Source organism: Limanda limanda, chromosome 5 (assembly GCF_963576545.1).
Source record: "Limanda limanda chromosome 5, fLimLim1.1, whole genome shotgun sequence".
Classification (NCBI taxonomy): Eukaryota; Metazoa; Chordata; class Actinopteri; order Pleuronectiformes; family Pleuronectidae; genus Limanda; species Limanda limanda.
This window is the reverse complement of record NC_083640.1, coordinates 26245295-26252130: the sequence shown is the minus strand read 5'-3', so window position 1 is coordinate 26252130 and position 6836 is coordinate 26245295.

Here is a 6836-nt window from a genome sequence, read left to right as displayed (position 1 = left end):
TGTGCAAATGTGAGGGTAACTTATCCCACGCGGCACCAGTTCACACATTGGACACCAGCAGCAAAGTTTAAGGCCACCATGTTCCCACTGGACAGGGGTCAGAGAGCTCATACACATTTACAGTAGGCCTGCTACACACAGGGCTGTGGTTGCTACTAGATGCAATTCAGAACTTGAATATCCCTTTATGTCTATGAAAGGTGAATATTGTTCAACAGATAGTAAACGTGGCAAATGTAGTAATTGAAATAGAAAAACTGTGAGATTTTAGAGCAGATTTTTTTTAAAAAGAAAAAAAAGCCCACTCTCTGCATCCACACATGTGGTTAAAGACACATGCTGCCTAGGTCGGTCTTAAGTTAACAGTAGTAGCCTGACAATATTTGAAACTGCACAGATCAATTGAATCCTGCCTGAGGGAAGAGCTGCATGCCACACAGAAACACATTGAATTAGCTCTGGACACCAGATTAGTACATTCTTCACTCTTCTCATCATGTTGTTGTTGTAACTTTTCTCACCAGCTGCCACCAACTCGGTTGCTGGACAGGTCATGTGAACATAACTGGTAAAGAAGGTGCGACATCGAGAATGAATGATGCCCTGTCACATTCTACATGCATTAATGGAATAAAGTATTTATAGATGAACCTTCAAGCCATTAAAGAAATTGTGTTACTATTTGATTTGCATAGCGTCAGACCCCTTTTATAACTTCTTGCCTCAGAGAAGCACAGATGTTAGTAACTTTAATGTGACGTGCACCTAAATGGATTCCTCTGCATATCAGTCACTCACTTGTTGCTTCCTCCTTTTCAAGTTATAACACAGTCCTTATTAATGTTGATCATTACCTCCACCAAGTTCTGTTTTCACCCCAGTCCATTTCATTGTTTTTATATGTTGTTTGTAAACAAGACTACATATAACCATCTGAACAGATTACAATGAAACTAAGTAGAAGGAGGTGGTATGGGCCAGGGAAGAACCCATTCAGTTTTGGAGTGGATCCGGATCAAGGTGCAAATCTAGAAATCTTTATTGACTTTCTAAAACATTGTGAAATAAGATGTTTCTTATTTTTGTTGATTTCTCTGAGAATAATTAATAATCTGCAATGGAACTGATATCTAAGAGGAGGTGGCACTTGGTGCAGTTTTACTGAGGTATGCACTCTAATGAGGGACATTCTAGTTGTATCTGAATTAATAGTATTCTGTATACTGAATTATGGCTTGATCATACTGCACTAATCAGTATTTTTCTCTAAATAAGGATAAAGGTATGGGTAACATTAAAGATGGCATATTTTTTAAGAACCTGGGTTAAATTCCCCTTTACAGAACATGATGCCCTTTTCAGCACATTGTTTTTTGTTGGTTTTACTGATGTTTGTTCGGTCTCATTGCATCAACGCACGTTCAGTTTCAGCAGGCATCAAAAAGGTTCTGATGAACCCACTGAATGCTACCTACATTATTTAACTAGCTAAAGAACTAGGAGATACTGCTTTTGATCTGACATCTTGCAGACTGTTCCGGCTGTGAGAGCCAAAACAGGATATTTACAGATCAGATTTTCTGTGGGTTTTATCCAGTCATATCTGCTCTTTAGATTCCCACGAGGCAAAGCACTGTTTCTTCGTGGGTAATATCAGATTTTGGCGTGACACAATTCGGCCTGGAGGGATGAGAGGTGTAAAGTGGCTGGTGGAGGATGGGTGTCGCCCTGCAGAGCCCAGTTGAGCTGCTGCTGTGAATGTTTGTAGCGCTGGCTTCCTGCCTCGGTAATTAGTGCTGTCACATCGGTGTCCTTCACACCCAGTGGACAGCTGGAGCGAGAGCTGCAGGCTGCCTCCCTCACGGGCTGATCGATGGGCTCGCCCACGCCACCGAAACCCCCACATCGCTTGATAAAGACATGCATGTACACACACACACACAAACACACAGACACAAGGCCTGCACACTCACACATAAACATATACACGTGCACAAGGGATTATTTGTACACGTGCTGTTATGTAGGCCTGTGGCAAACACCAGCAGCCAAATGTTCACATAGCACAGGTCATTCTTTCTCACAAGTTTTACTTCTTGACTTGACATCAAGACATCAGTGAGTGAGACAGTCATTCACCTGGTTTCACATATTAATTGATGATTCAATTTCAATTTCGTATGGACTTATTTTTGCTCTGACTTATTCTTTTGCAGTGTACAAATCCTGCACATACATACACAGAGTCCCACGCAATTAAAACATAACATTACTGTAGACACACACACACACAAATTCATGCCCAAAAGTTTGAGCTAATGAAAAGTTCTAGATTTATTTCTGATGTGTATTTGGTTGAATCTGAGTGGAGATAAAGTGGAAGATAAATTAGAGTTATTAGGATAAGTCCTGCTCATTAGTGCTTCAGTAAGTTTAAAGAAGTTACTCAGCGTCTCATTGCCTTGTTAGAAAGTTTTTGAAAGGCTGTTTAAAAAACCTTATTTTCCCCTAGAAGAGTTTGTTCTCCTATGAAAGCAGATTTGCAGAAATAAAGCAAAACATGTTTTTAAACAGCAGAACAGAAACCTAAGACCAAAACAAAACGTCTTCCATACAATTGATACAGAAGTTAAAACTGACACATTGTGACCATTATGATGGCGATATAGGTGTGTGACATATTTAGATGACAACTTACACTTTCAACTTGACACAAGGTCAGATGTAAGTTTTATTCACTAGACATATTTACATCAGTGGAATGTGAGTCTGTGATTGATATTAAAAACCCAACAATCCTCCAAAATGTCTATTTTGGTACTTTCCCCACACCTCCTTTACTGCGTTGTTGTCATTTACAAACACAAGGCCTGAAGCAAAGAAAAACCAAGATACTAAATGAGAGAGATGAGAAAATTGAATTGCACTCTTTAGAGTTCAGAAAGACATTGAGAGCAATCAAACAAAAAACAGGCCAAACAATATGACAGAGACAAAAGTCAACCTACCTGGATTAGTTGTCAGCTGGAATGAGTGAAAGGAGAAACGGCCTCTGCTGCTTGTTGGGTCGCATCAATGAAAACATGCCAGTGGAGCTCCGACAAACTATCGAATGGTACGAACTCTGCAAAGAGGAACGCTCCTCTCTATTTGTCTCTGTCTGTCTGTCTGTCAGAACGGCTCTCGATCTGTCTCCCTCTCTCTCAGGACTGGTTCAATAATGGGCAAACTAGGACCGAGCAGAGAGCTCCAGGCAGGAAGTTGTTTCAGTGGTTTCACCATCCACCGATAGAAAAACCCTTCAATACACTGCACCAGCAGGTCAATATATAGCATAGTGGAAAAAGTGATAAAAAATAGGAAGTTGCAGGATGCTGCTCGGGAAACACAGTGCGGGTGGAGAATGGATTTGCAGCTGGTTATCGACCTCATCTGATCAGCAAGTTGGCACATCATGTTTGATAGCCTGTCAGCCTTTTACATTGGGCCGTGTGACATGTTTTACGAATAAAAGGTTCTTATCTAAGCCTATACTATATACTGGACATGGAAATACCAAAAGAAGTCCAAAAACCTTTCAGTCCACATTGTTGTTACTGCTGTGATAGATAGGCTTTGGGCCTAGTAATGCCACAATCCCAGTTTATACTCATTGTTCATTTATTTATGGCGTCAGAATAATTGTAAAAATCAGTCCTCGGCTGGAAAAACTTCACCTCATGTCGGAACAACGACCTGGAAAGTTGGTGAAAATGTTGGAAGAAGAGTTACAGCGTTGTTGATAGTAGCTTTTAATGACCTAACACAATTTTTAAGCCAAAGATAGACAATTGTATGATTAACGTGCATGTTTAAAATCATGAATAAGTGCATCAAACCTGATCCTGTTTATTTAATCTTTGTTATTATGCAATTATTGGGAAGAGGTGTCGAAAGGTTGTTAACTGTGTAAATACAACACATACCAACACAATACATGTTTACATCCATGGGGCATTCCAAGGAGCTGGTACTCGCACAATCAGAAGCTCACTCTTGAAGCATTTTGTCCAGGGTGATAGGTCTCTTTGAAGATCTGTTTTCAAGTTGACTTAGTTTTAACCCTGATGTTAAAATTTTAAGACTAACTCATCCTGAAGGTGACTAGACTAGATTTCATCGCGATCCACCCACATGTCCTTCATCACTATTCATCTTCGACAAGTCCCGTCCTTCACTTATGCACAAGGAGACCTACAGACGGCAGCTTTTGTTCCTTCAAATCTCTCAGTTCATAAGAAGAAATCATGTGAAGCCTGTTCAGTTGATTGTGTCGATTGAGTCCCGCTGCCTCTCCCTTACATTGTATGAGCTCATACAGCGGAGATGACTTGAGAGAGGCTATTAAAGGTTATCTGTTAAAACCTAATGGAGTGGGACTGCAGATCTGAAGAGGCCCAGCTATGAAGAGCACTGAATACATCAAAAGGGAAGTAGGAGGAGGAGACAGAGGGGTTTCATATGACGAGAGACCCCTGTGTAACCACCTATAGTTAAAGTAATATGTTTCCTTAATACACTGAGGGAGAAGCCTCTGGTGAAATCTGAAATCTGTCTGATTTACCCCAAAGCACATGAAGAGTGTTCAGTGTGAAATTGACTGCAGATTGCTTACTCCAGCTCTCCCTGTAACCAAAGCCTGATATGAAGGTAATTCAATCAAAGTCACACAGGCGTGGACACTTGTCTGTCCTGCTAAGAGGGAGTCAGAGACTGATACTGGAGACAGTTTATTCTTTACACAAGAAAAAAAATCGTATTTTATTTTATGTGTAGAGCCCATATTCACAAATCTCTTGTCTCATAGGGCTTAACAAGGTGAGAAATCCTCTGCCTTAAATAGCATTACAGTTAAACATTTTATAGAAAATAAGGAAAAAAAAAATTATCTACGGACACATTTTTTACAAATGTAGAAGCCTCAGAGAGAGCCACGTGTGAGGGATTCCTCTCCCAGGATGGACAGGAGTGCAATTAATGCCGCGAGTAGCAGGGCATATCAATAAAAAAACAATATATACAACATTGATGAGAAAGAGAGTGAATAGATGAAGAGGAGTATGAATGTTTAAAGTATGTACATAAGAAAATGTTAGAAAGAGATGAAGGGAGCAATCTTGTTGTATCCATAATCCGGTGATTTAAGGTCCAATCTAAAATGAGTCTTTCAAATTTACGTAAATTCTGCTTCTCCTTCTCTATCCAGACAAACACTTTTTCATTTCAATAGCACAAATACTCGGGATGATGCAAAGATCAAAAATTTGAATAATATAATCGGTCGGTGGTCATGATTTTCACCAGCCTGCGACTGTGCAGCTGTAGGTTGTTGACAAAATGAGTTTTCGCCTGCTGCAATTTCAGCAATTTCCCAAGAATCCTGGTAAATGTATGTTATTATCTGAGCTCCATACATGTGCTTTTTGCAACAAGGGAAATTGTTATTGAGGCTACAAATACTCAAGGATGTTATCTGACAGATAAGGATGTGGAAAACGTGATTGTAGCAAAACTGACATCCACATTATCATTATAACGTAATAACCTGTTTGGATGTGCACATCCTGCATTCAGGCCATTTAGGTTTTTGTTTTTTTGCTGACGCATTTCATCTCCTCAATATTCCACACGCTGTCTCTCGATCAACATGATGCAGGAAGAGGAGATGTAAGAAGAAAATGACCTGCAGGAGGAGAGAGAGCTGCGTGCATTAATGTGCAGCTTGTGAACTGAATTAATAAGGCTGGTGAATCTCAGAGAGAGAGGAAGGGAGAGAGAGAGAGAGAAAGAGAGAGAGACAGAGAGAGAGAGAGAGAGAGAGAGAGAGAGAGAGAGAGAGAGAGAGAGAGAGAGAGAGAGAGAGAGAGAGAGATTTGTGTACCTTATTGCCACATCATGTATAGTAAAGGGCCAATCACAATTACAAGGTGGAACTCCAAATAATAATCTTTTACACAGTAAACCGATACAGTGGCTTAATTTCCCGAGATGCTGCCACCCCTGTTACACCATAGGGGTGGTATTGACCATGTGATAAGCAATGTCTCGTGTTTGGATTTCTGCACAATTTAAATTAAATTTCAGTTTTATTAGATCGGGGAATCTATTCCGTCGTGCTATCAGTCCTTTAGATCCTCCTGTCTCTGCAGTGGACCTCTGATGCTGTTAGAGGAACTCATGGACTAAGGTTCTTCACATTACCAGCAGGTTCCTCAGTTTACCCAAACAGCCGACACTGGGCCGAGTCCTGGAGGTTTATAAATTAAGCTCTCGGTCAGTCTTAGGGCATTTTCATAACTCATGGTCCGGACCAAGGTACTGACTAAGGTTTGTGTCTTTGATCCATAATTTACAGTTGGTTAGTTTTAATTTCGAGTAGTCTGTTTGAATGGAGAAAATGAATAAACTGGTTGATATTGTTGATTTAATTGCCAGTGTAAAATCATTACAGTATAACTGCCAGCAAAATTAACTTCCTCCGTCATAGACAGCAAGCAATCCTGCAAGTTTGCTTCTTCTGCTTCTTCTCCTTCTTCTGTTTAGTGCCGTCACAACTTCCTGCAATTGGTCCAAACTATCTCCCCCAAAAAATTCACATTGGTGACAAATCGAACCCTGGTTTTCCTGCTTTGTTTTGGTTGTACAAAATTTGAGTCTTTTGGTCCTTTGGTTTGGACTTTCACTTCCTGGTTCTGTTGAAGTATCACTGCAGTAAAAAGTAGAACTTAAGAATTTCAAGACAAAAATGAAGACATGTTTTTTAGGTTTTCATGCATAACAGCAGCGCATCACAAAAG